Source organism: Chrysemys picta, chromosome 1 (genome assembly GCF_011386835.1).
Source record: "Chrysemys picta bellii isolate R12L10 chromosome 1, ASM1138683v2, whole genome shotgun sequence".
NCBI classification, from domain to species: domain Eukaryota; kingdom Metazoa; phylum Chordata; order Testudines; family Emydidae; genus Chrysemys; species Chrysemys picta.
This window is the reverse complement of record NC_088791.1, coordinates 287,359,895-287,373,166: the sequence shown is the minus strand read 5'-3', so window position 1 is coordinate 287,373,166 and position 13,272 is coordinate 287,359,895. Positions and strand designations below refer to the sequence as shown.

The 13,272-nt window shown below is 43.5% G+C and overlaps 1 long non-coding RNA gene across 1 annotated transcript in view; it reads right to left on the bottom strand.

Moving 5' to 3' along the window:
• Window positions 1-12,600, bottom strand: part of LOC135980862 (uncharacterized) — a 93,453-nt gene extending 80,853 nt beyond the window's left edge. Inside the window, exons 1-2 of the long non-coding RNA XR_010597767.1 lie at window positions 12,536-12,600; window positions 5,506-5,577 (exon numbers count right to left, since the gene is read on the bottom strand). This is a non-coding gene — a long non-coding RNA (uncharacterized LOC135980862). The remainder of the gene's footprint in view (window positions 1-5,505; window positions 5,578-12,535) is intronic.
• Between the last annotated feature and the right edge of the window lie 672 nt (window positions 12,601-13,272).

Sequence of the window (13,272 nt, the reverse complement as noted above, 5' to 3'; positions counted from 1 at the left end):
AATATAATTCCATAGAAAGTACCCATCTACTTGTTGTCCTTATTCATTTTAACCATATGTACTGATCGCTTGGTATTGAAATAAAAAGGATAACCATACTGATGATTTATTGCTTGGATTTAATTAAGGTCAGTGGAGTGCCATTTGCTGTATAAAACAAAAACACGGGCCAAGTCTTGTTCTGATTGCACAAATCAGCCTTAAAATTAGGTTAGCCAGTTATTTGGAGAGCCTCCTGGATGCATTTTTTCTGCACCATTTCCCCCTAGAGTAGGGAAGATTGGTTTGGAACAGAAGGACTGACCAGAACATGTCCGCATTACAACAATATCCAGTTCTAGGAAAAGCTTCTGTGTCATAAGAACACAAGAACGGCCATACTGGGTCAGACCAAAGGTCCATCTAGCCCAGTATCCTGTCTTCCAACAGTGGCCAAACATAAAACTGAAAATATTTCTGAAGCTGTTCTAAGTAAATTGAAACTCAGGACTGGCCCAAAGCTTAACAGCATTTACACACACACACCCCGGTGACAAGGATCTGGCCCACAACTTTACCATGAAGAGCTAAGCGTCTAAAAGACTGACAGTGATCAGACAAAAACCCTTTGAAAAACAGCTAATCAGGACTATTTTGCAATCCTTAATTTGTGGGCTAGCGCCTCTAGATTCTAGACTTGGCAGTTCATAGCTGCAGCTGTGGACTTGCCATGTCAGTTATGAAAGTAAAAAAATTGCTTGAGCCCTGGGACCTATTTCATTACAAATTAAGCACTGCTGTTTTGGTTTTTGGGTGGTATAATCAGCTTAATGTAACATTCCTTAGTCACATTCACATACAGACCCCATAGTTAATAGTGGGGATTAACTTCAGACTTTCAACCCAAAAGCACAAGCCCTCAGCACTTGAGCAATGAACAACTCCTTTAGCTGTAAGATAATGGCAGGATACTTAGTCCCTTAGACCAACTGCTAGAGAGAGACATGATAACACACAAAGCCAGTATACATCAGCATTTTGGGGACTTGTGGAAGTAGTAAGCTTTCAAGAGGGTTTGTTTGTTTGTTTTTTGGATGAAGAGAGATAGAAAACACCTCTGACCCTAAACAGGTTTTGAACAGAGATAGAAATGATCTAAAGGTCAGTTTAAAAATATCAGAGAATAACGATGAAAAAGAAACATCTGCATATGGGAAAGGCACCATCCTGGCTACCATGCTGGGGATTAACCAGGGACTTCCAGATCCAAAAGCATGAGTTACTACACCTAGAGTCAAAGCTCTTTAACTAGAGCAATACCAGACTCATCCTCTGTGCCCAATCCACAGAGGATAACACATAAAACATACTTACCAATGAATTTCACATGACATCATCCCTAAGACGATCTCATTTCCACAGAAGGAAACCATCTAACCACAGTCAGTATTTAGAATAGACCAAAAGCAGTTAAAGAATTTAGCTTATTCTAGGAAGCTCTAACCAACATCATAGACATGATTCAAAACAATCATCTTAGACCACAACACATAAAAGTGCGTTAGCATCACATGGTGAACTCCAGAGTAACACACATCACCATATATTTGCATCTCCCAGTAGAAATAACAGTATTCTGTAAGAACTGTTAAATTAATTACAGGTCTCAAACAGGAGTATAAACCCTGCCTCCTGTTGTCAGTAGCCAGTGTGGAGCTCTGCTCTTGTTCGATGATGATAACAGTCGGCCTCGTGCGTGTTCCCTCTGTGTGGTGCCCCAGCTCTGCGCAGATAGCTGACACAGCAGACCCCGAGAGAACCCCCAAAGACCACAGACTCTAGTAAGGTACGAAGGAACCCGAAGCACAGTAATAGTTTCCCGTAGACTCTACAAAACATACTACAAATTTGTGCCCCCTGGCAATGGACCGGCTCAGTCAGTGGCGGGACTTTCCACTGCCCCGTAGGCCAGACAAAGATGCACACTCCAGGACCGACTTTTATACAGTTACAGTTCAGTTTACCCATCCCTACTGACGTATTGAGGTACAGCCTCTTGGCTCATTAGGGTGCTGTCTGCCCCTTTGATCATGTTGTTTCAAACAGATCTATCCATCATGCTGTCCTTTTGACCCTGTCTTAAGATACACCTGCCTATTCCTTGTTATGTCTATGGAGTGTCCTTGTATCAGACTGTCCAGGTGCCATCTTGGCACAAGTTCCTCTTATTAGCGCTTGTGTGTGAATGCACCTGCTTCTAACAACCCTCTTCTCGCCAACTTCTGTGAGTGGGGCCTGCCTCTGGCTCATAGCCCAGCTTTTGCTTAGCAGTGTCTGGAAGTACTTTGGTTCAGGCTTCAGGCCTCAGACACAAGAGCTTATGTTTCAGGGCCTCATCTTACTACACCCCCATAGCCTCAGCAGTTCTTGGTGGTTAAGGCTAAGTATCCTGAAGGTCCTGCAGAAGCAGAGGATGGAGGCAGCATACAAAAGATGCCCCATCCCACTCACTCAGATTGGCCTGCTTGGGGGGGCGGGGGGGGAAAGGGCAGGGATGATGGAAATGCAGCATGGGTTAGCAAGGAACACCCAGGGCACAGGATTAGTCACCCACACATCTGTACTTGTTTTCTGTTACCCTCTGAAATCTGTATGATCCAGAAGCCATTTGTACAATAACAATAACTTTGTTGGTGCTACTCATGAATAATATTACATATTATTGTGTTCCAGTAGTTGTCACTCATTAACTATGTACCTATGCTCACATAGGTACAACTATCTCTCTTTTTTATATAGTCTCCAGTAACATCCTACACAGAACCCATAATATCCTCTGGAGCAGCAGCAGCTGGTTATGAGAGCAGCAGAAGTGTTTAGTAGTTGCAGATGGTGCCAAGAACCTACTTGGTCAAATGCTATTGGATATATTAAGTGGGAAGAGGGGTTGGATTTGAGGCAGAAGACAGGAGCAGAACCACCAGGGAGGAATGAGAGGTAGGGGTTAAGGAAAGGGTACTGTGGAATGCAACAGATATTTTTGAGAGGGTAGCAAAAGAGTATGGGAAAGGGCGCTCCAGTGTTCTTCAGGAAAGGTCCCACATTGATTTTGAGCCTGGGGAACCATTTATTCTTCACTGTATCCGACCATATCTCAGATATACAGGAGAGTGGTGGCCACAGGGATCGAATTGTGACTCCTTGGCCAGGGTCAGCATTAGAACAGCCGGGACCTTACTCCACTACAGCAGACTGTATGCCAATGGACTTTGGCTCCATCATGCTCCCTCCCACCCAAGCTCACACCCCCAGAGCACTCCTGACATATCCCTTTACTAAAGCAGTAGAGGGTGGCTAGTATAGGAGGTGGCACAGAGCCCCTTTATGCAAGCAGTGTGCTTTAATGGCAGTCACCATCTGTTTTAAAGCCACTTTGTGCTGCTTATAGTTATGAAAACAACAAGGAGTCCGGTGGCACCTTAAAGACTAACAGATTTATTCAGGCATAAACTTTTGTAGGTAAAAAACCCACTTCTTCAGATACATGTTTTTGTGGATACAGACTAACATGCCTATCCCTCTTATACTTACTAAGTGCATAGTAGCCTTTGCAGAGTGGGAAATTCATCCCTATAGGGGATGCAATTAAATTCAGTTATACAGAAATTGCTCTACACATTTATAGAATTTAATGGGGAACTAGATCCTTTCTATAGAATGGCTCAAAACTTGTATAGAATTTAATAGTGAATTTTATGCCTGCTGGAACATGGCTTACAGTTTCTACAGAAAGGCAATTATTTTCTATTTAATTCCATAGGATTTTTCCATTAAGGTAATCTCGGGTTCATTGAAGTGCTACTCTTGTTCTACCACAATGGACATTTCTCCCAACTTCATTTTGCTCAAGGACAGCTGTCTTTAGTAAGCAAGGATCCATCAAGAGAATCAAAAGCACAAAACTCGTGTTCCTAATGTAGGAGTACAAGCGTAGCATTCCATAATTTCCAACCTGATAATTTATGAGTGGTAGGACCTTTTCTTCTATAGTCTTACATGGATCATTAAACTTAGATTGCCTTTTTTATTCTTGTTTTTAAAAACAGTTATATTTACAAAGATATTTCACATAACAGTATCTCTGTCCTACTGATTTTGCTTTAATGAAACTAAGCATTGTACATTTCTTTGTGCTACATGCATAGCCTTTTGGAGCACAAGGGACACAATTTCAGTTTCTTTTGTATTGGATGTACAGGCCTTGTTATTTAATTTGTGAGTTTATTTAGATTGTAAGGTCATCAGGGCAGAAACCTGGCTTCCTTATTTTTCTGTAAAATGCCATGAACACATAGGGTGCTACATAAATAATAAATAACACTTCCTTCAGAGTTTTGCTTTATTCACAAATGAAGTTGCAAAGCTCGATGTGTCAGACTCCGTGGAGTCCGGCACAATGGGAAAAAAATGAAACAAAACAGTTTACATCTAAGCAGGTGTGAAAGAATGCAGCAATTAATAACCTGCAGTTTTAAACCAGTAAGCTTCCAGTTCATGCCAAGCAGGGGCAGCTCTATGTTTTTTGCCGCCCCAAGCACAGGAGGCAGGCGGCTTTTGGTTGCGCGCCTGCGGGTGGTCCGCTGGTCACGCGGATTCGGCGGCATGCCTGCGGGAGATCCACCAGTGCCGCGCCATCGGCGTCCCTGCTGCCAAATTGCCGCCGAAGCAGCGGGACTGGCGGACCTCCCGCAGGCATGACGCCGAAAGCCACCTGCCTGCCGACCTCACAGCGACCGGCAGGCCACCCCCTCCCCCCCGCGGCTTCCTGCCCCAGGCACACGCGTGCCGCACTGGTGCCTGGAGCCGCCCCGATGCCAAGCACAGAGGTGGCAGTGTTCACAACAAAATGATATCTGTACGTTAATAGCAACTTGCATTATCACCATGCATTCACCAAAGGTACGTTATGTTCTGTACCCTGGATACTAAGAAAACATTGCAAGTAAGTAGGCTGGAGAAGAACTGACACAGCTGAATTAGTATGTACCACCAGTTCAACAGACCGTAGGGGTGCAAATGTCAACATAGCAGTTTGGCAAATAAAGCCATTTATGAACAGAATCTGGTGAACTGCAATTATCTAAACAGAGTAACAAGCCTTTATGTGCTTGATTCTGAACATGGTAATATCTATTAGCAAAATCTCTCTTTCCATGTTAGTGTCACTGGGAATTTTTTGTAAGGAATCCAAGGTACCTCATTCTATACAGCATACAAAAATTACTTTGTTTAATATAATGGAGGCTGCTGAAAAGTCTCTGTATATTGTATGCTGAACTGTATGCTGTTTACCACCATTTTGCTGCCACTCCTATAATGTTCTGGAAATTGCACTCAATGAATTAACATGCTATGCAGTTTTCTGAGCAATTAATTCAGTCTCTGCCATAGCAGACTCAATTTGGCTAGCAGTAAGTACAGCTTTCTGTAAAGTTAGCTCTGATTCTAATAATAACAACCACTCACCTCTGCACGAGATGGCTGGTTTCTCCACAAACTGATCTCAAATCATCACCTCAGACACACCCCATGTGGTACCTGTAAAATATGAAATTTATTCATCAATAGATTCATCTAGCTTTCTTATGCATTGGTGAAATATGTATCTTTCTACTAGCATAATCATGTTAGGTACCAAAGGGTTCTTTGACATTGAAACTGAAGTTTGAATACGAATTCCCAGGAAAGGAATTGTATAAAATATTCCTAAACAAAAAACTTAGCTTAAATTTTCCAAGGTACTTTGGGTTGAAAAAAATTGTAGTTGTTAAATTATATTATATTGTTTCAAAAAATACCTTTTTCAGATTTTTGGACCAGGAGTTTCACTAAAAACAAAAAACTTCTTTTGGTCAGAAAAAACATGGGAGCTTTACAGAACCCCAGGACACTCTTCAAAGTTCACATACTGTAAGAAATTATCATTATTGAGCAAAATGTACTATTGCCCTACACCACAAACACCACAGAAATAGTGGTTGAATAAGGTTGATTTGTTAGAGGAATGAAAATTCACAGATAAATCTTCAGTGACCAGCTAAGTCTACTAGTAGCAATAAATCCTAAGATTTGAACTATTAGTATAAATGTCTTTAGAACTGCACAAGCTACTTATTGAAGACAAAAGTGAAAAGACTGATGTAGTGTTCTCACTAAGGTACGTAACAAAACAACATTGGAAAAATTCAGCTCCTCCGCTGAATTAAGTATGGACTTTGACATTGATGATGGAAAATCTGATATTGTCAGCAGAAATTAAACAAACAAGAGAAGAAGAAAAAAACAGCAAACTCATCTGGACTTCCATATGTTTTGTAGCTCAGGGCCTGAAAATATTCCCAGAAAAATTGGCCATTAGGAAATACTGTGTAATTGCTGTGTAACATGTTTATGTGTGTCTTTTCTCTTTAAACAATAAAGCTGTTGAAAAAGTGTTAGCCAAAGAAATCATTGCCACTTCTGTCCCACCACAAGAAAAGACATACCCAATTTTTGTTCCTGAATGTTAGGGAAGATGTGAGCTAATTTTGGTGCAATGCAGAGTATTGACATGAGCTTGGTGCCGCTGGAAATGGAGGCAAATTGAGGAAAATGATGTCAGTGCTTATTCATAATATAGCTCCTAACATTAAACTCATTTTTCAAGTTCATTCACTCTGATGTAATTTGGGTACAACTCCAGTGAAGTCATTGGATACACCAAAGGCTGAATTTGGCCCTGTGTGTTCACATACTGGGGAAGTGATGCTTACCATGCACTGAAAATAGTTCACATTCCCTCTTCTAGCAAATATGAGGAATTATTTTATTAAGAGCCTTAAAAGATAAATAATTGGTGCCAGCATTTTTAAAAGGGCACAATTTTCTCCTCTGCTCTATACACTGAATCCAAGAACTTGATATCCTACCCTACATCCATCTATCCATAGAACTCCCAGTGGTATGGCAAAATATCAGAATGAACATTTATCATGAAGATATCTCCTTACTTCAGTACAGAACATTTCCACTCTGTATTAATCCTTTCCATAATCCTTATGACGGCTTTCAAACAATTCAACTGAAACCCACCTCCAAAGAATTCACCCCAGATTTGATACAAGATTCCATCCTCAGAAAAGGATATGTCCCACTTGGTTATACTAGTATTGTACTCCAAGACTTAGCACATTCTTTACAGGATTCCACAGTACGATCCTCCTTCTATGTCCAGGTAGAGCCCCATTGAATCTGCAAAGGGGCAGGATGCCAAGCTAGCAAATCACATTGCAGAAGCAGGGTGATAGTCTGACTGTTAGTATATTAATTGAAGGCTGAGAAACAAGTACAAGTACCACCTATTCCAGAAATAAACTTACATGGAATGGACCACAATAGTATTGCTGAATGGGTCAATAATACCTTCCATACTTCTAATTACCCAATGTATTTTTCAATGAAAAGGCTTTTAATTCATTCATAAACCATCTTGTAAACCAGTGGTTTTCAACCAGGGGGCCAGGGCCTCCTGTAGGGCCCTGAGCAGGTTTCAGGAATCCACCAGCTGAGCCATGGAGTTTTTATAGCATGTTGGGGGGGAGGGGAGGGCTCAGATAGAAACAGGTTGAGAACCTCTGTTGTAAACTACTTCCTTAATTTAAAATAATTAATACATTTACAGACTTCTGAATCCTTCAGTTATTTTATGTAGAAATATCACTGGATGGATTTGATTTTTTGTAACTCACTGTTTTGATGTTGGTTTTTTACAATGCCCCTGATTTATATGTCTGCAAGATACAGTGAGAACCATGCCTCTGGACATTTCTGATTTTTAATACAGAAATTAAAACTAATTTGATTTAATTGCTCTAGTTTTGTTTCCAAATTCTTCTGTTAAAGAATTTCATGAAAGTGCAGGATATTCAATAGCTTGTATGCAGTAAATGTTTGAGAGGGAAAGGGTTATTTTAGATTTACACATTCTGTATAAAATCAAAATTATTGCTATAGGAAAGAATTTAAATTACCCAAGAGTGAGGATTTGGCCATCGAAAGTGGTAAATGTCCATGTATAATTTACACAGACTGCTGTATGCTAATGAAAACTCCTCATTTATCCATACTTTGTGTAATTATCTGTACCAAAGAATCAGACAGTAAGAACTAAAGGAAAGGATCCGGGACAGTTTTGCTGAGTATTGTTTTGTAGGTCAAACAGGCTTCAAGGTCATCTTTTTAGTAAATGTTACAGTTGAGCTATAGAGAATGATGTGAATTAGATTTGGATACCAATCTCAGCTGGAATTGTCTGTGTGTGACCTAAAGAAATTGTCAAAGAGAGAGTGACAGAAGAGGAGAGGTTTCAGAGTAGCAGCCGTGTTAGTCTGTATCCACAAAAAGAACAGGAGTACTTGTGGCACCTTAGAGACATAGAATCATAGAATATCAGAGTTGGAAGGGACCTCAAGAGGTCATCTAGTCCAACCCCCTGCTCAAAGCAGGACCAATTCCCAGCTAAATCATCCCAGCCAGGGCTTTGTCAAGCCGGGCCTTAAAAACCTCCAAGGAAGGAGACTCCACCACCTCCCTAGGTAACGCATTCCAGTGTTTCACCACCCTCCTAGTGAAATAGAGACTAACAAATTTATTTGAGCATAAGCTTTCGTGGGCTACAGCCCACTTCTTCGGATGCATAGAGTGGAACATATATTGAGGAGATATATATATACACATACAGAGAGCATGAAAAGGTGGGAGTTGTCTTACCAACTCTGAGAGGCCAATTAAGTAAGAGAAAAAAAAAAAACTTTTGAAGTGATAATCAAGATAGCCCAGTACAGAGAGTTTGATAAGAAGTGTGAGAATACTTACAAGGGGAGATAGATTCAATGTTTGTAATGGCTCAGCCATTCCCAGTCCCTATTCAAGCCTAAATTGATTGTATCTAGTTTGCATATCAATTCCAGCTCAGCAGTTTCTCATTGGAGTCTGTTTTTGAAGCTTTTCTGTTGCAAAATTGCCACCCGCAGGTCTGTCATTGAGTGACCAGACAGGTTAAAGTGTTCTCCTACTGGTTTTTGAGTGTTATGATTCCTGATGTCAGATTTGTGTCCATTAATTCTTTTGCGTAGAGACTGTCCGGTTTGGTCAATGTACATGGCAGAGGGGCATTGCTGGCACATGATGGCATATCACATTGGTAGATGTGCGGGTGAACGAGAGAAGATCATATGTGGCTTTGGTGACAGTGGAAGAACATTTCAAAAACTCTGAAGTCTTCCAAAAAATAAAATGTTCTTTTTTAAAAATAAATAAACACACCACACACAGAGAAACAAATGAACCTACACAGTAAAACACAAAACATATTTTCAATTGAATTGCTTTGTGTTACAAAATTGAACACATTGGAGGATAAAACAAAAATGTATAGAGGACTATTTTATTGGTCCAATATTTGGAGAACATATCCCTCTGATAAATGAAACAATAGATCAGAGCTACTTCTATTTTTGCTAAAATGCTATACGCAGAGAGGAAGTCTTGAGAAGCAAACACACTAGTTAATTCTAGAGCTGGGTCTGTGCTGCAAAGTTCAGATCTAGATCTGAACTTCATAGGTATTTTGGTTTAGGCTTTGGACTGTAGAAGCAGCCTACAGCTGTCACTGTAGCCGCTGATGCCGGAGTGGCAGCTGGGGCTCCCCGTTAAGTGAGCCCATCTTCCCCACTTCCCCAGCACCAGCAGCCCAAGTAACACTCCAGGCAGGGGGAGAGAACCAGCAAGCCAAGGGAATTGGTTTCAGTGTGTGCGTGCATGTGCACGCGTGTGTTTTGCACCCCTAAAATATAGTAGTCAAACTACACCTATGGGCAGAAGCACCCATCTGAACATTCCTTCAACCTCACATAAGCCACCTCTTCCCTCTGTGCTTTGTCCCTTAAATGCAGGGACACTGCTCCTGCAGATAGTTGTACATCTGTTATATTTAATGTATGTTGGGACCTGGCCACAGCTGCCATAGGCCACAGCTCACTCACTCTAAAAGTGCGAAAGAGGGCAACAACAAATGCCACCTACAGCAGACCCTGTACTAATCCTGTCAGGATTTCCAGTGTTATGGGAAACCTGTCATCCCTTCGGCACCCACCCTTCTAAGAGTTTCTGCACTATGAAATACCCACATGGTGGGTTTCCCAGATCTAACTTACTCCAATAGGACAGGCCCACTACCTGGCTCCCCTCTGTCTAAATTCTCCCTCACACCTTAACCATGCTACACCCCCGTGGCAAGATGGCCAGTCTTAGTATGGTGGGTCCTACACTTTTCTTGGCAGGGGGGCTAAGACACTATCCCTTGCCCCTGCTCTTGGGGCACTGAGGTCTCCACTAGTGGCCCAGGAAGGTGGTAGATGAGGGAAGCAGGGGAGGGGTCTGGGTTTGCTCCTCACGGTGAGCCCCAGCCGCTCTCAACCCTGCAGGTTCTTACCCTCTTCCCCATTGTTGGGGTACCTTCAGTCCTTAGAAACTGGGACAGGATCTCCCTTATTTCAGTTCTCTGGTATTTCAAATCTCATAGCACACCTTCAAGCTTCAATCCTCTCTCCTTCCGCCTCCACCTCCTCCACTGACTGCCTGAAGCAGGGGGTTTTATTAGGTTCCTGACAGGGCCTCCTTAATTGACTACATGTGCTTCAATTAACCTGTAGCAACCCTCCCTAGAATACAGGGAACCACACCTTAATTAGCCTAGGGCTTATATATTTTCCCCTCAAACACTCTCCCTGGCCCTCCTGTATCACAGTCCTTATACGTGAAGAAGGAAATACATCTCTCATATTACTAGAGAAAATTCTCAGGTGTCTACTTTGTATTTCTGATCTCCATTCTGAATAAGCAAACATCACTCCACTCTGAGATGGAGGCTGCAAACCCTGAGCATGCTCAGTAAGCTCTTAGGGTTTCTTTTTTTAAAAAGGATCCTGGCAAAGAGCAAAGTGGGTGTGACTCAACAGAATCACAGTTCTGAGGCAAAGGAGAAAAGTGAACATGTGCAAAATTGGTAACTATTGAGCATGTGTAGCAAGGTGACAGAGAGGTCAGGCAGTTAAGCCTCTAACTCAGGGATCGGCAACCTTTAAAACAAATTGTGACCAGTATGAGTGGGTTCTGACCAGTTAGAGCAGGTATCGGCAACCTTTGGCCCACGGCCCACTAGGGTAAGCACCCTGACAGGCCGGGCCAGTTTGTTTACCTACCGTGTCAGCAGATTCGGCCGATTGCGGCTCCCACTGGCAGTGGTTTGCTGCTCCAGGCCAATGGGGCGGCAGGAAGCAGTGGCCAGCACATCACTTGGCCCGCGCCGCTTCCCGCAGCCCCCGTTGGCCTGGGACGGCAAATCGCAACCAGTGGGAGCCGCAATCGACCGAACCTGCGGATGCGGCAAGTAAGCAAACCAGCCCGGCCTGCCAGGGTGCTTACCCTTGCGGGCTGTGTGTCAAAGGTTGCCGATCCCTGCTCTAACTGGTCAGAACCCACTCATGCTGATCACAATTTGTTTTAAAGGTCAGCGCTATCAATCAGAATTCTGAGACAATGGTCAAGACGGAACATGTGTCAAGTGAGATAACTGTGGCTAACTGGAAGGTATATAAAGAAAAAGCTACAATGCAACATAAAAGGCCAGCTGCCAGCAGTACTTTTGGAGTTCAGAGGCTGCATCTGAGAAGGAGAGAGGCATACAGGGAGAGCCAGGAAGCCAGCAAGAGAAGCCAAAGAAAAACTGCAATCCCCTCCATCAGTAGCTGCAGGCTGCTGCAGAATTCACCACTGCATGCTGAGGATGACTGCTGGACCCGCCGCCTCAGTCCCAGGGCCACTCATCCACTCCTCCTCATCCTCATCCACCTCAGTGAGGCTCAGACCCTCACTATCGTCCAGCTCAGACCCTGAATCCACCCCATGGACCTCCTGTATGGGGATTCAGAACCCCAACGGGGGGAGTGCCTGTCTCCCTCAGAATAGCTCCTGGAGCAGCTACCTGGCTGTATCCTGGGCCCAGGCCCCACGAGCCCCTCCTCTTTCCCCACCAGAAGTTGGACATGGGGGAGGTATAGGCAAACACACAGACCACCAATGCACTCCCAAAGCTCCTCCTTCTGTGCAGGGGGGAGGGGTGTGGCCAAGGCAAAAGATCCTGTTCCAACAGGGTCCCTCCCAGCCACTGTAGCAGCACCATGTGAGCAGGGATGTGGGGCATAGTTGCAGGCCTGACCAGGGCTACACCACTTCAGGTCCTGGTGGCCCCAACGGTTTCTCCATACAGCTCCTACCTCCCCCACTTGACTGGGGCTGGGGAGTCAGCATGGAATCCCTCCCTAAGGGGGCTCCTGTTCCAATAACAGGCAGAGCCCCCATGGCAGGGAGCAAAGGTACAACCCCCACAGTGGAAAAGAGATGCCCCTCCTCTGGGGCAGACCCTCTGCCCCTGGGAAAGGGGTCCTACAAAACTTACCATCATTCCCCTGAATCTTGAGGACTGCTGCTGCTGGAAGCTTGTGAGTAATCCCTTCTCTGCTAGAACTAAGCCAAAAAAGGCTATTCATGGCCCCTATGCTAGGCTAAATCCTGGGAACTGGGGAACACTGGCCAATCAGCACCCATCTCCCCCAGCTGGCCAATGGCTGCCAGAGACTCCCATGGGAGCAGCTACCTATTGTCCTTTGGCAAGTGCCTCACTCCCTTGCTACAGGGACAGCCCCCCTTTCACCGCTGGCCCCATCAATTTACCCCCACCCCTTGATGTGGGTGGGGAGCATTTTTACCAGGTCCAGAAATATGCCTCATCTTTAAAAGGGAGAATTCCACTGGAAATTGTTGAATCTTCCAAACTGGTGGGGTTTTTTTTGCCATACAAAGCTACTAAGTAAAACATTAAGGCTCTACGTTTCCACCCCAGTCTCTTTAAACCTCCTACTGTGCACCCAGGTCAGCTGCAGGAAGTGCATTGCTGCAGGGGTTTGAGCATTCAAACATTTCCAGTGTGAGCTGTGTGTTGTCTGAATTTACAGGTACCATAACCCTTTTTAGTTAAAATTACATTGTTGTGATGGTTTGTAGAGGAAAGCATAATTAAACCATAAATATCAATTGCAGAAGTAATAATCACAAACTATGACTTAGTAAAACTGATTGCTAGTCTTGAAACACATGATTTCAAAGAGGGAAACGTTCTGGTTAAGTTTAATAACC